Genomic DNA, 16,716 nt, shown 5'->3' with positions numbered 1-16,716 from the left:
TCGAGCTCCTCCGTGTTTCGGAAGGCACGTTAAGCCGTAGGTCCCGGCTGCATTAGCAGTCGTTAATAACCACTAATCCGCACTGGGCCCGCGTGGTGGTTTAAGGCCCGATCTCCCTATCCATCCATAGGGAAGGCCTATGCCCCAGCAGTGGGGACGTTAATGGGCTGGTGATGAATGATTATACTGTGTCTGCCCACACCAATAGGAATACCAGCTCGACTTTATGTATGCAGCGAATGTTACAACTTTATGACACGAGCATTCGTCTCATCAGGTCACATGCAACACAGGGAATCAAACACGTGATATTTTTTAAACATCACGCATCACCTGCGCGATAAAGTCGCGCATTACGAACTTTATAAGCATAACGCATAACAAATGTAGTGTGAAAAATAAAACCATTCGGTTTGAGATTTTGAGAAAAACTGTAATGTCAAAACGTAAAAACAAAATAATATCCAAATTCAAATATAGAAAAAAGAATAGAAAAAATATAAAAGAATAGAAACAAGTAAAAAGTAAATCATATTAAAAAGGTCTCCTATCGGCGACATATAGCATAAGCTCACTTTGGTGCAATAAAGTATAATATATTTGATTTTAGCATGTCGCGAAAGTCAACCAATCCAAGAACTATTCTTCTCTTGATAACATAAACGAAATATATGTTTTATATCGATAGAACCTACCTATCTTAATACCTAATTACATAATAAAAATCGTAGTTTCCGGGATTTGTGTCCGGTTAATGGCAATAGGCTCGCCCCTATTACATGGGACTTAAACATAGGTCGCGTAGGACCTCCGTGGTCCAGTGGTTGAGTCCCGGGTTCGAATCCCGGTGGGGATATATCACAAAAATCACTTTGAGATCTCTAGTTTGGTTAGAACATTACAGGCTGATCACCTGATTGTCCAAAAAGTAAGACGATCCGTGCTTCGGAAGGCACGTTAAGCCGTTGGTCCCGGTTACTACTTACTGATGTTAGTGAGTAGTCGCTACATGTGCCATGTCAGGGGCCTTTGGCAGCTCAATAATAACTCTGACACTAGGGTTGATGGGGTTGGTAATTCACCTCACAACCCACACGATAGAAGAAGATAGGTCGCGTGGGTCGGTAATCGTTGTACTGTTTACACCTCTGCCTCCTTCGGGTAAATACCTGAGGCTATGTTATGTTGTTGCTATTTCATTGTCTCCATCCCGCTTAATTCGTAATAAAACTCATTGCGTCTGTAACAAATCTGACACATGCTTTAAACCTGAGCGTAACAGATTGCATACGCCTATCAGATGGCTTATCTATTACCTCACCTGATTAGCAGACGCACAAAGGCGCCTAGCTCGGGTCACGTGTAACGAGGACCAAACATTGTGGCACGTGCTACAAAACAACGCTACCTGATCTGCCGATAGCTGTAACCGCCCACATACATTGGATGAGCGGACGCGGGGAAATCGAACCTCTTCAACATAGGTACAAATACAATTACAATACTTTATTGCACCAAGATCATTCATTCATTTCCCTCGCATTATCCCGTTTTTCATAGGGTCTGCTTACCTAACCTGAAGATTTGATTTATTGGACCAAAATAAAAGGAAATATTTACAAAAGACTCCGCTTGATTTTTTTTTAGAGCTTCAAGGGACCGCAGACATAAGTATTACATGTTAATTTCAACTTCATATCTCCACGCGTTACCGAGAAAAAGTTCACAGATAATTAACATCACTCGATTTCCAGGATTTGTGTCCGGTTTATGGCAATAAACCTCTGCCTACCCCTTCGGGATATAGGCGTGATGTTATGTTATGTAGTTACGCATAGTCGTGGAGACACCGTACAAAAATTCTTACCGTGTGCCGCCTAACACGTAAGTGCGAGTGAGAAGCAGTAACGCGCACTAACCTCCTTACTCCTTATCTGCTTACGGCCAATTAAGACTAAAGTAAGACCCAGAGGGGGTGAGGTCGGCACCCGGCCGAAGGCTATACACACACACACACACACACACACACGAGCGCGCACAGACACACACGCACAGACACAGACACAAACAGACAGACGTTGTCAAACTCGCTCGCGCGCACGCTCGTAAATGTAAACGTAGCCTTACTATGACTCATTCAGTAACTCAGTGACTCAGATAATTTCCCTCGATCTCGCAGATTTTCTCAGACGAACAATCGACCGGATGGTTTTACGACGATAAACATAACCCATGCAAATTAACTAGACACCTTGCGTCAAGGAGGTTGTTCTAGCAAGGCGCCTACGTAATGTGTTCGGGTTATAGACAACGTTGTGTTTATGTGGGTTGTAAATAAGATGACACGTAAGTGTTAAGTTGTAATTCGTCTTTGAGTAAATGTTATGTGAATGAGTAATAACTGGTGATCAATTTTATAAATTGGTGGAACCTTTGAAAACGATTATTTACCTTTGTAAGCAGAAAATGATGACACACTTGTAATTTGCATTTTTTCTTAGAACTACATTATATTACAACAACTTTGCAAGCAGGATTATAATCAATATTCATCTAACTTGACACTTGAAAAACTACTCATCATCACTAATTTATGAGCCACGTTATGGTCGGTGTAGCATTCTCCATGCTACTTTTCAGGGAAAAATACTGCAGTGGTTTCCCTCTTGCCTTCCGTCCTGCAGTACTTAATTAAAAAATAAAATAAAAAAAAAAAAACTCTGACGCGAGTGGGATGGCGCTCCGAGTACTCTTATTTCAAAGCCGTACTAGGACTCCTGTCTTCCGCCACTGAATAGTACTGACAGTTACTGCTGCCCTCTGTCAAGTTCCAGGTTACAGTCCCTGTGACTCGCCTCTTCCGTCCTGCATTGCCGTTCCGTCGGCTCCCATTTCCGCCTTTGCAACTGTTGAGGTTGAGGTGAAAAACTATTATGTAGTGTTAAATGCAAAAGTTAGATCATAGTGATTTCTCAGCAAACTGTGAGTACATAAACAGCCTATATTACGTTCCATTGCTGGGCACAGGCCTACCCTCAATCATCGATTTTAACTCCACGTCACTAATGACCATAAAGAACAGCATTGTTTTCCTACAGCGTAGTACTAATAAATACGAAACTTCATGAGCGGACAAACGTCCAAACGGCCATCATAGCGTACCGCTTTTAACAAACGAAACATTAATGCAAAACCAATCTACGAACAGTCTCTAGCTAGAAATTTAATTAGCCATAGACACGGAGTAGGTAGGTCGACAGACGGCACCTAGACTTGGGCAAGTGGTAGTAAAGTCTGTTGAAACGCGCGAATGCCCACGCGCATCCTACAACTAAACAGCTGCAAACGCTGACTCATTGTATATTGATTTATTCAGCAGGTGCTTCTATGTGAATTTCGCTTTTGTTTTTTTTTAATTGGCTGCCATTTTATTTTTTATTTTGGTGGGTTTTGTGGTCCGTGGCGCTTGGCTTTTATTGGTAATTAGCTGGTGTAGCTTGCGGTTGTGTTGTTATAAATACTGAAAATCTAAAAGATGCAGGTACCTATACTATTTCACACTTCAGATAGAGATAGAGCACATAAAAGATCAGCAAATAGAGCCACAGGAGAAAGAGAGACAGTAATAATAACGTAACAACAGTTTAACATAAGTTTACCACTATATTTCCCATTAGGTTAGTTAGAGGTAGATCGCAAGATGAACTAAGTACCTACGCTTCACTTGAGCTTTCTGTAAGAGCAACGTGACAGGTAAGCCGTATCGTTAAAGTACGGATTTTTTCACACACGTGCAATGAATGATCGCCTTTACACACCGTCTATAATGTTCGAACTAACAGTATTATTTAAAATTTTACTTAAGATAAAATAATAACTCTAATAATACTAATATTTGTTGTTAACATTGGTCGAGCAGGCGCCATAGTCCCCCGTAGCCCCAGTATCTCCACTAACTCCCAACCCAATAGCCCAGTTCCCTTTGTCCTCATAATCTGCAATAGTCCTACACGAACCGGGGATTGTCTTTACTTTTTGCACTCCCATAGTGCATACAGGGATAATCGGCGGTTGGTGTCACACAACATTTAGTGTAAATTGTCTTAAGGGGCCTCTACGTGTTGGCTTCAAAAGTCCGCGACTCCATAGACCCGAGATATGGAAACGACATACAAATAATAATACTAATAAGTTAAAATTACATTAGTTTTGGCAATGAGTAACCTAGAAAACTAAAATTGCAATTCACAAGATGTTTTATTTTTAACAGCCTCCGTGGTCTAGTGGTTAGAGCGTTAGGCTCACGATCTGGAGGTCCGGGTTCGATTCCCGATGGAGACATTGTCGAAATCACTTTGTGAGACTGTCCTTTGTTTGGTAAGGACTTTTCAGGCTTGAATCACCTGATTGTCCGAAAAAGTAAGATGATTCCGTGCTTCGGAGGGCACGTTAAGCCGTTGGTCCCGGCTATTAGCCGTAAAAACACCTCCACCAATCCGCATTGGAGCAGCGTGGTGGAGTATGCTCCATACCCCCTCCGGTTGATTGAGGGGAGGCCTGTGCCCAGCAGTGGGACGTGTATAGGCTGTTGATGATGATGATGGGTGGCAGAGGCAATAGACTAAAAAAAGACCCATTCATTCGTAATGTGTTGTTTATGATATATTAGGTAAAATGTACAATGTTTACACACTCATGTCCTTTCAAAAATTCAAAAATACTTATTCTTCAAAATTGGCTTACATAGTTAGCGCTTTTGGAACGTCAAAAATTATCTAACTGGCTGTAAAACTACTACCACATCGAAAGCTGTATCGCTGAGGGAAAGACGTGGCCAGCAAACCTCCCCTTATCAGGTTAGAGCTTCAAAACAGAAGAATATGAATTGTATAGTGACTGAGGACTATCCCATCGCTCATATAGGATGCACTATGAATGTTGATTATTGTAAAAAAAACTCATTCATAAATCCACCACAAGTTTATCAAAGTTTGTGTGTATAATAGTAATTTCTCTCCGACCGATGAGTTACACTGTTTGACTTAGTGTTTATTGTATAAAAACCACAAACAGTTTAACTATGTGATAACGTTATAATGATTCATTTCCACTAGAACTTTGTAATTACGATAAAAATAACATTTTTTATGTCAATGCACTTGTTGAAGTGTTGTTAATAATGTAATGTATTGATAAGGAAGGAAGTTCTCACAGTAAATGTTGTAATCAAAGTGTTATTCAATTACTACGATCTACTCTGAACTGGCGTGTGTGTATGAAACTATTGATGAATGAGGAGGAAGCAAGAGAAGTGTGTCAGGATCGAAGCAAGTAAAATTCCATAGTATGTCTACTTACTCCGGTGGGAAATAGGCGTGCATTTATGTATGTTATTCAATTAATAATAACATTCCTAATTATGCCGATTAATAGCAATAGGCTCGCTGCCTATTACATGGGACTTAAAAATAGCTGGGGACGAGTGAGTGTATTACACACCTCTGCCTACCCTTTGGGGGATACAGGCGTGTGTTACAAATTATGTTTGAGTAATATCGCATGCAATGGAGCGTACCACTCATCTTATCAAAGGGCTGAAATGTTGCTAATCACATCACACATGTACGATGGTGCATGACCTTTCGTTATCAAACACGGAAGAGTTACCGGCCTTGGACTGTAGGCATTCAAGCTCAGCACACCTAAATGTCAATTGTCGAGCGCTTAAAGTTCATGCAAAAATAGGCGATAAAAGTTGCAGACTTATGAATTTATTTTAAAGGAAAGGATAAGTATATGTTATTTATAATTTAAGTCAGTGCTTTGTGGGACGTATGTAGGATGAAAGCATAATATACGTAGGTTTATTGTAACTAAGTAAGAATTAAATTCAATAATTTGTAGTTCGATTTTAAACATGTATGTTTTATAACGATATTGACCTTCAGCGGTCCTGAACTGTTCATACGGTCAAAATAATTATGGCCATAAAAAATACGTAATAGGTCTGTTTCTACATTCGTACGACATTAAAAACATAACATATTGCGACTGGGGTTGGTCATCCACCCACAACTTAGAAGAAGACAGTGAAAACATTCGTGTGACGTATAGAACGGCAACTCTCCTCTCACCACCATCGGCTGAGCGAGCTTTACCTCACCCCCTCGGTTTAACTTTAGTCTTCTATCGTATGGCGTCAGACGTCACACACACAGATGCGCTGTGTGTGTGACGTCAATGTCTATTGTTTGTGTAAAACGAGGCTGTTTGTATGAAGTGTCCGAGGTGTGCTTATACCTACACGACACAGAGTAATAGAAATAAGCGCCGTCTGATCTGCTCCTACTATTTATTGCAAACAAAAAGGTTAGAAACAATCGTTTTATGGTCAATCTACTTGTACACTAGAATGCCCATCTGCATATGAATCTAATACACAGATGTTACTAATTGCTAATCTCCAGCCACACGTCACAGCAAACGGTATTAATGCGAACTTAACACTTGTTTAATTCAACACATGCCACCTAGTCCAGCTCGCATATCCTTTGCAATTAATCGTTTTAAACTCCCTTCATTTACAAACCTAACGACTTTACTTCAAACAAATCAATACCAACCATAATAACAACTACAATAAAGCACAAATTTATACACTCACATTTGACAGTTACGTTTTTCTTCTTCAAGTAACAATGACATGGTGTTTTGACAAATTTACAAATGCGGTTATAGAGGGCAACTCGTGTGAACATAATGTATGTCACAGTGGGAGTTTCTGACGGTAATGGTAATGTTGCAGTCGATGTGCTGGTAGTGAGTCAGAGCTGAATACGGCTAGACGGGAGTGCTTGACCTCTCCTGCGTTACGCGCTCTTGTATTTGGACAATTGGTGTTACTGGTTTAGGATCTAGGCTAGACTCAGTCAACAAGCTAATAAACTAACAAATAAATCACAAACACTATTTGAAAGGCTGACATGGACAAAAGCACAACCAAAACGTTCTAGTGTCGTCCACGTGATCATTTTACAAAAGACCGTACGGTCACGAGTACTAATATGTATACACTTTGAAACCATGTCACATTAACTTTTTTGACAAATTAAACCGTAAGTCTCATTAAATGTCAAATATGATAGTGCGGCAGGGTTCTAGTGGGTACATGATATTGCTCATGACTGTACCTAGGGCTTAAAATTCCGTAAGAGCATCATCTCCCTAGCATTATCCCTTTTTTCACAGGGTCCGCTTACCTAACGTGAACATTTGACAGGTCCGGTTTTTTACAGAAGCGACTGCCAGACAGACCGTCCAACCCGCGAAGGGAAAATCAGAAAATACATTTCTCGGGAATGTGGGCTCACGATGTTTTCCTTCACCGCTGAGCACGTGATAATAATTTATGATCCAAACAAATTCGATAATCATTGGTTTAGGCTTGCGCTGGATTCGAACCTGCTGGATTCCTACCAAAGTGAGAGGCTAGCGTTCTACCAACTGGGCTACAACGGCTCCGTTAAAATTCCGTAAGAGCGTGTAAAGATAAAAGGAGGCTTTTACTTGGCATGTCGTAAAAACCGACAGAGGAATCGGGTCCTTTCTAACTTGATGGACTATTATATGGGTAATGGGCTGATCACCAGTCACAATATGGGTCATCACATTAATCTTAGGATTTCGTATTAAAGGCTCTAGCTACCCCACTAGGGATAGTAGGCGTGTGAATCTACGACACACCTCAAAGCGTTGCTAACTAAACGCCTCGCTCGATTGGACTTCCTAATGTGGGAAAGGTAATCGAGGCAGTCCCGCTATTTTCCGGCGATTTGTCGTCCCACAGTTACAATCGATCGACTTAATACTTATTGAATCGAGAAATTGTAGCAGTTAAGCAATCGAGGGCTTTGGAATTCAGGAACAATTTATGTAATTTATTGCAGAATTAATGGTTCGGGAAGTCATCTCGTGATGTAGGAAGGTATTAGACAGTTTTAAAACTACCCTCGTTTAATCTTTACGACGTCTACTCAAGTCACTTGTGCAAAGAGTCCCGGATTCTATTCCGTGCCGGGCAAATATTTGTTCTGTGTCTGGGTTGCCGGCCCAAAGATTTTATCGTGTGTGTGACTTAAGATTAACCTACTTCTGCTCGGCCGGGCATGATATATTTTATTTTGTAATGACACTGATCCTAAAACAGTGTTTGGGGGTGTATCTAGCTGCTTAGCCTGTTTTAGGGTAAGCATGTCGCATCGACAAGAACATCATAGTAATACATACATAAAGAAACAAAAAAGCAAGAAACGTGTGTCTTGATTGAAGCAAATTCAAGTCTATAGTCTCGTCATAGCGTGGGTTTATGTACGAATATTTATAAGTATATTGCTTAATTGGTGTGAAAAACCGATTTCATGTAAGTATTATGCGGAATAAGATTTAAAAAAAAGCAACTTTATTTTTATGAATCTCCAGTGGAGCATCGTGTTGGACTGAAGTTGTCGTATTCCGATACCTGACGGCCATAATCATAGTAAACACGACCATTTTTGGTCTAACAGAAGTCGGTGAGGTGAGGTGATGGTACTTAGTTCATCTTGCCATAGATGTACCTCTGACAACCCCAATTGGGATATAGTCGCGAGCTTATGTTATTCTTAATAGTTAGTTATGATTTTAGTTATCTTAATGATTTAAATAGTACTGTTATTTATAAAAAATAGAGATTGTTTTTATGTTATATATGTGGTACACCACCACATATGTGTGGTGTGGTATGTGGTGTGTGTGGTATGTGTGTGGTGGTGTGTGTGGAGTGCTGGATGCGGGCAGCGCAGGACCGATCGTCGTGGAGATCCTTGGGGGAGGCCTATGCCCAGCAGTGGGCGTCGTACGTCTGATGATGATGATGTGGTACACAGTATTCTAAGTATATTATAGAAATAAGTATATTGTTTACATATGTCGCAATAGGTATGTACCTGTAATGATTGTGTATTGAGTACTTTAGATAATACATAAATAAATAAATGTTATGTTATAATGGCAATTATGTTATAGAAGATTTAAAATGAAGCTGCATTTCAAAGTCGACTTGGCAACAATGAACATTGAAAGTATTTCTTCTTGTCCCCGACCACGCATGCGTAGAAAGTAATGCTTTCGAAACACACAAAGTCAGAAAATAAATTCCCTCCAACATCTTACACTCACAAAGAAATTAGCACCACCGGCTAATGAAGTACATACATTTTAATGCAGCAGTTATTGCTGGTGTGAAAGTGTTAGGAAAACTGGAAAGCGGGTAATGTAATCGAGTTATAGTTGAATTTGAATTGCGAAAGCAAACCTGCGCAGACGCAGTCGACCGTTGAACGCAGTTCCGAAGTCGGTGGGCCAGGAAGTTTTATTACTCTTATGGGCCAAGTTGTTTTGTGGACCTGGAACCTGACAAAGGGCAGCAGTAACTGTCAGTACTATTTAGAGGCGGAGGACAGGAGTCCTAGTATGGCTTTGAAATAGACTCGGTCGCGTCAGACAGAGTTCTGCGGGGCGGAAGGCAAGAGGGAAACCACTGTCCTATTTTCCCTTAAAAAAGTAACATGGAGAATGCGACACTGACAAGAGCGTGGATCTTAAATTAATGATGACGATGATCTAAGATTAGTTTTAATAAATGTATATAGGTAAACACTAAACATCAATCAATCAATCAATAATACTTTATTGCACAACAACATATACAAAGGACATAAATATGCGAATAAAATATAAGTACAATAGGCGGCCTTATTGCTAAACAGCAATTTCTGCCAGGCAACTTTAGGGTGAAAGAAGAAACATATAAAGAAAAAATATTACACTAAACAAGCAAAAACCCAATTCTCCCGAACAATTCCACAATAGAAGTCAAACCAATAGAGTATCCAGTCAAACCATTTGTAATGACAAACAAGGCAATCAGCGTAGACAGGGCCAATGACAATGATGACGATAAATCATCACATTGTATAGTGACAGGGTGTAATGAAGACGTGTGGCGTGGTGGGGTGCGAGATTTGGGGAACTTTTGACACTTAATAAGTGTTTTTGTCTGTTGGCAAACCTAATAAATAAATAAATAAATAAATAAATAAATAAATAAATAAATAAATAAATATGTATAATAAAATAATATTATAATATTATTTATTATTGTGGCCTATTCGGGGTCGGGCGGTCGAGGAGCTCGGTGGCGCAGCGGTTAACGCGCTCGGTCTCCGATTGTTGAAGTTAAGCAACTTTCGCAAAGGCCGGTCATAGGATGGGTGACCACAAAAATAAAAAAAGTTTTCATCTCGAGCTCCTCCGTGCTTCGGAAGGCACGTTAAGCCGTTGGTCCCGGCTGCATTAGCAGTCGTTAATAATCATCAATCCGCACTGGGCCCGCGTGATGGTTTAAGGCCCGATCTCCCTATCCATCCATAGGGAAGGCCCGTGCCCCAGCAGTGGGGACGTTAATGGGCTGATGATGATGATGATGTCTATTCTACTTATTATCACAATATCATCGCGTCCCTACCGTTATCCCATTTCTCACAGGATCCGCTTACCTAACCTGAAGATTTGACAGGTCCAGTTTTTACAAAAGCGACTGCCTTTCAAGCTGCGAAGGGAAAACCAGCCCAATACAGGTTAGGTCACATACCTTCGAAACGCATTTCTTGATAATGTGGGTTTCCTCACTATGTTTTCCTGCACTGCTGAGTACGTGATAATCATTGATAATCCAAACACGAAATCGAAAACAAATTCTAAATTCATTGGTTTAGACCCCAGCTGGGATTCGACCCTGCGGCCTCATAATGAGAGTCAAGCGAACAAACTGGGCTACCACAGCTCTTCTTACTTATTATCATAATAATCCCGTTAAAATTGACTATCTCGCTCCACACCAACTTAATTTAACAGGACTAAAACTACCTGCATCTCTTTCTTCCTCTTATTGTAAGTGAAGGACGGCACTAGATTAAGAGTTATCAAACTAAAACTAGGTTAAGTTTGTATCCGCCCCAATTGGAACTATTGTCTATTGTAAATATCGTTATCCAATAAACAACGAATCCAATAATACAGGCCACTGCTAGACACAATAGCATACAATAGCCTCCCTTCTTACTATCGGTGAGAGAGTAAAGCATGCTTCAACACGCTGCTCCACTGCGGTTTGGTGATACTTAAGCTAGTAGCCAACCCATTTACCAGAGTGTTCAAGGCCTTGACTTGGCCTGAAACATGTACCACGGGCCGGGATCGAACACAAAACTATATTGAAATAACCAGAGGACAATGACAACGCTTCTAGTGACAAATTCTGATGTGGTTTAGAAGTTAGGATATGTTCGAATCTTCTTTGGACTGTGTTATTGGTGGTGAAAGGTTGAGGGCTCTTACTTCCAAGTGTAAACACCTGTAAGTTCTTTGTCACTATTTATTTATATGTATTTTATACAATTGTAACACTTTTGCGGGAGGCGTCGGCTATTCAATTCTGTTTGATATTGCCTGAACGTTTTATCTAAAAATATTCTAAATATTTTATTTTTACAATTGTGTTGCCAGCGACAGGCAGGAGGCAACAGACGTACACATACATACATTATTATTATTATATTATATAGCTACAAACCCACTGACTGACTGACTGACTGACTCACTCACTGACATAATTGTTCTCCCAGAAGGAGGGTCGGGGGGTGAAAATGATGTATGGGGGGTGTGATCGGGACCTCCCGGTGAGTATGGGAAAAATCCCAAATCTTGGAAAACTGCTCCGCATCAGGGAGACGCCCTACAGTCTGGCGCAACTATTATACCTGGATCAAATTTTTTTTCGCAAAATCTATTTAAATCTTGGTCAAATTCTATTGTAGTTGAAAAAAAAGCAAAATGGCGGAAAAACAAGATGGCCGCCATACAAAATTTTGTTTTTCCAGAAAATGTCTCGAAGGTAAAAACTGTGTATGGGGTTGTAATCGGAACGTCTTGTTGAGTATAGAAATACTTTTAGATTTTCAGAAACTGCTCCGCATCAGGGAGACACCCTGCGGCCTGGCAAAACTATAATACCTGGAGCAATTTTTTTTTCGCATAACATATTTAAATCTTGGTCAAATCCAATCGCCGGTGAAAAAAATTCAAAATGGCGGAAAAACAAGATGGCCGCCATACAAAATTTTCGTTTTTCCTGAAAATGCCTCGGGGGTAAAAATTATGTATAGGGGTGTGATCGGATCGTAATGTTGAGTATTTTAATACTGCTCGATCTTGAAAAACTGCTCCGCATCAGGGAGACACCCTACGGCCTGGCAAAACTATAAAACCTGGAGCAATAATTTTTTCACAAAACCTATTTAAATCTTGGTCAAATCCAATCTCCGGTGAAAAAAAAAACAAAATGGCGGAAAAACAAGATGGCCGCCATACAAAATTTTGTTTTTCTAGAAAATTCCTCAAGGTCAAAAAATATGTATAAGGGTGTGATCGGAACGTCATCTTGGAAAACTGCTCCGCATCAGGGAGACACCCTACGGCCTGGCAAAACTATAGCACCTAGAACTTCTTTGATTTCACGAGACCTATTTAAGTCTTGGTCAAATTCTATCGCGGTAAAAAAATGGCGGGAAAAAGCTTCGAACTAACACAGGACACGCGAGCAGCTTGCTGCGAGCGAACCACGCGACATCTAGTTATTATATTATATATAGCTGCAAACCCACTGACTGACTGACTCACTGACATAATTGTTCTCCCAGAAGGAGCATCGGGGGGTAAAAATAATGTATGAGAAAAGTGATCTGGGTCTCCCGGTGAGTATGGGAAAACTTCCAGATCTTGGAAAACTGCTCCTCATCAGGGAGACACCCTACGGCCTGGCAAAACTATCGCACCTAGAAAGATTCTTTTTTCACAAAACCTTCTTAAATCTTGGTCGAATCCAATCGCCGGTGAAAAAAAAACAAAATGGCGGAAAAACAAGATGGCCGCCATACAAAATTTTGTTTTTTCAGAAAATGTCTCGTGGGTAAAAACTGTGTATGGGGATGTAATCGGAACGTATTGTTGAGTATGGATATACTTCTCGATCTTCAAAAACTGCTCCGCATCAGGGAGACACCCTACGGCCTGGCAAAACTATAAAACCTGGAGCAATTTTTCTTTCGCGAAACATATTTAAATCTTGGTCAAATCCAATCTCCGGTGAAAAAAAAACAAAATGGCGGAAAAACAAGATGGCCGCCATACAAAATTTTCGTTTTTCCTGAAAATGCCTCGGGGGTAAAAATGATGTATAGGGATGTGATCGGATCGTCATGTTAAGTATTTCAATACTGCTCGATCTTAAAAAACTGCTCCGCATCAGGGAGACACCCTACGGCCTGGCAAAACTATAAAACCTAGAACAATATTTTTTTCACGAAACCTATTTAAATCGTGGTCAAATCCAATCCCCGCTGAAAAAAAATCAAAATGGCGGAAAAACAAGATGGCCGCCATACAAAATTTTCGTTTTTCCCGAAAATGCCTCGGGGGTAAAAATGATGTATAAGGAATGTGATCGAAACATCATGTTGAGTATGGAAATACTATTCGATCTTCGAAAGCTGCTCCGCATCAGGGAGACACCTTACAGCCTGGCGAAACTATCGCACCTGGAACTTTTTTGTTTTCACGAAACCTATTAAAGTCTTGGTCAAATTTTATCGCCAGTGAAAAAAAAACAAAATGGCGGAAAAACAAGATGGCCGCCATACATATTTTTGTTTTTCCAGAAAATGTCTCAGAGGTAAAAATGATGTATTGGGGTGTGATCGGAACGTCATCTTGAAAAACTGCTCTGCATCAGGGGTCACCCTACGGCCTGGCAAAACTATAGCACCTAGAACTTTTTTGATTTCACGAGACCTATTCAAGTCTTGGTCAAATTCTATCGCGGTAAAAAAATGGCGGGAAAACAAGACACGCGAGCAGCTTGCTGCGAGCGAACCACGCGAAATCTAGTTATTATAATATATATAGCTACAAACCCATGTACTGACTGACTCACTGACTCACTGACTCACTGACAGGGTTGTTCTCCCAGAAGGAGCGTCGGGGGGTAAAAATGATGTATGGGAGATGTGATCCAAATCTTCCGGTGAGTATGGGAAAACTTCCAGATCATGGAAAACTGCTCCGCATCAGGGAGACACCCTACCGTCTGGCAAAACTATCGCACCTGGAACGATTATTTTTTCGCAAAACCTATTTAAATCTTGGTCAAATTCTATTGTCTGTGAAAAAAAATCAAAATGGCGGAAAAACAAGATGGCCGCCATACAAAATTTTATTTTTCCGGAAAATGTCTCGTGGGTAAAAACTGTGTATGGGGGTGTAATCGGAACGTATTGTTGAGTATGGAAATACTTCTCGATCTTGAAAACCTGCTCCGCATCAGGGAGACACCCTACGGCCTGGCAAAACTATAAAACCTGGAGCAATTTTTCTTTCGCGAAACATATTTAAATCTTGGTCAAATCCAATCCCCGCTGAAAAAAAAACAAAATGGCGGAAAAACAAGATGGCCGCCATACAAAATTTTCGTTTTTCCCGAAAATGCCTCGGGGGTAAAAATGATGTATGAGGAATGTGATCGAAACATCATGTTGAGTATGGAAATACTTTTCGATCTTCGAAAGCTGCTCCGCATCAGGGAGACACCCTACAGCCTGGCGAAACTATCGCACCTGGAACTTTTCTGTTTTCACGAAGCCTATTTAAATCTTGGTCAAATTTTATCGCCAGTGAAAAAAAAAAACAAAATGGCCGAAAAACAAGATGGCCGCCATACAAAAAATCGTTTTTCCAGTAAATGTCTCGTAGGTAAAAATGATGTATGGGAGTCTTAATCGAAGTGTCTTGTCGAGTACGGAAAATGTTCTCAATCTTCGAAAACTGCTCCGCATCAGGGAGAGGCCCTACGGCCTGGCAAATCTATCGCACCTGGAACATTTTTTTTTCTACTAAACTTATTAAAATCTTAGTCAAAATCAATCGCCGGTGAAAAAAAATCAAAATGGCGGAAACACAAGATGGCCGCCATACAAAAAATTGTTTTACCAGAAAATACCAGAAAATGTCTCGGGGGTAAAAATGATGTATAGGTGTGTGATCGGGACCTCAAGATGTTTATGGAAATGCTACTCGATCTTTGAAAACTGCTCCGCATCAGGGCGGCACTCTACGGCCTGGCATAACTATCGCACTTGAGACATTTATTTTTCCACTATACGTACTTAAATCTTGGTCAAATTCTATTGTGGGTGAAAAAAAATCAAAATGGCGGAAAAACAAGATGGCCGCCATACAAAAGATTGTTTTTCCAGAAAATGTCTCGAAGGTAAAACTAATGTGTATGAATGTAATCGGAGTGTATTGTCGAGTACGGAAAATTTTCTCAATCTTCAAAAGCTGCTCCGCATCAGGGAGACACCCTACGGCCTGGCAAAACTATAAAACCTGGAGCAATTTTTCTTTCGCGAAACATATTTAAATCTTGGTCAAATCCAATCCTTGCTGCAAAAAAACCAAAATGGCGAAAAAACAAGATGGCCGCCATACAAAATTTTCGTTTTTCCCGAAAATGCCTCGGGGGTAAAAATTATGTATGACGAATGTGATCGAAACATCATGTTGAGTATGGAAATACTTTTCGATCTTCGAAAGCTGCTCCGCATCAGGGAGACACCCTACGGCCTGGCGAAACTATCGCACCTGGAACTTTTTTGTTTTCACGAAGCCTATTAAAGTCTTGGTCAAATTTTATCGCCAGTGAAAAAAAACAAAATGGCCGAAAAACAAGATGGCCGCCATACAAATTTTTGTTTTTCCAGAAAATGTCTCAGAGGTAAAAATGATGTATTGGGGTGTGATCGGAACGTCATCTTGGAAAACTGCTCCGCATCAGGGGTCACCCTACGGCCTGGCAAAACCATAGCGCCTAGAACTTTTTTGATTTCACGAGACCAATTCAAGTCTTGGTCAAAATCTATCGCGGTAAAAAAATGGCGGGAAAACAAGACACGCGAGCAGCTTGCTGCGAGCGAACCACGCGACATCTAGTTATATTATATATAGCTGCAAACCCACTGACTGACTGACTCACTGACATAATTGTTCTCCCAGAAGGAGCATCGGGGGGTAAAAATAATGTATGAGAAAAGTGATCTGGGTCTCCCGGTGAGTATGGGAAAACTTCCAGATCTTGGAAAACTGCTCCTCATCAGGGAGACACCCTACGGCCTGGCAAAACTATCGCACCTAGAAAGATTCTTTTTTCACAAAACCTTCTTAAATCTTGGTCGAATCCAATCGCCGGTGAAAAAAAAACAAAATGGCGGAAAAACAAGATGGCCGCCATACAAAATTTTGTTTTTTCAGAAAATGTCTCGTGGGTAAAAACTGTGTATGGGGATGTAATCGGAACGTATTGTTGAGTATGGATATACTTCTCGATCTTCAAAAACTGCTCCGCATCAGGGAGACACCCTACGGCCTGGCAAAACTATAAAACCTGGAGCAATTTTTCTTTCATTACATTATAACATTTAGTTAGAACATAATTAAACAAAGTAAAACAGTACTTATGTGTAAGCCTATTACAAGTGAACACAACATTCACCATAAAAAGAAAAC

General features: G+C 40.5%; 1 protein-coding gene and 1 long non-coding RNA gene across 2 annotated transcripts in view; both read right to left on the bottom strand.

The window, feature by feature from the left end:
• The window catches only part of LOC126376987 (disintegrin and metalloproteinase domain-containing protein 19), a 130,608-nt gene that overhangs the window by 42,048 nt on the left and 71,844 nt on the right, over window positions 1-16,716 (bottom strand). The window lies entirely within an intron of this gene.
• On the bottom strand, window positions 14,540-15,988 carry LOC126377293 (uncharacterized). Its single transcript, XR_007567835.1, has 2 exons — window positions 15,796-15,988; window positions 14,540-14,768 (listed from the first exon to the last, which is right to left on the bottom strand). It is a non-coding gene; the product is annotated as an uncharacterized LOC126377293 (long non-coding RNA).

This window comes from Pectinophora gossypiella, chromosome 22, assembly GCF_024362695.1.
Source record: "Pectinophora gossypiella chromosome 22, ilPecGoss1.1, whole genome shotgun sequence".
Taxonomy (NCBI): domain Eukaryota; kingdom Metazoa; phylum Arthropoda; class Insecta; order Lepidoptera; family Gelechiidae; genus Pectinophora; species Pectinophora gossypiella.
The sequence above is the reverse complement of the archived record's forward strand: the minus strand, read 5'-3'. Positions and strand labels throughout refer to the sequence as shown.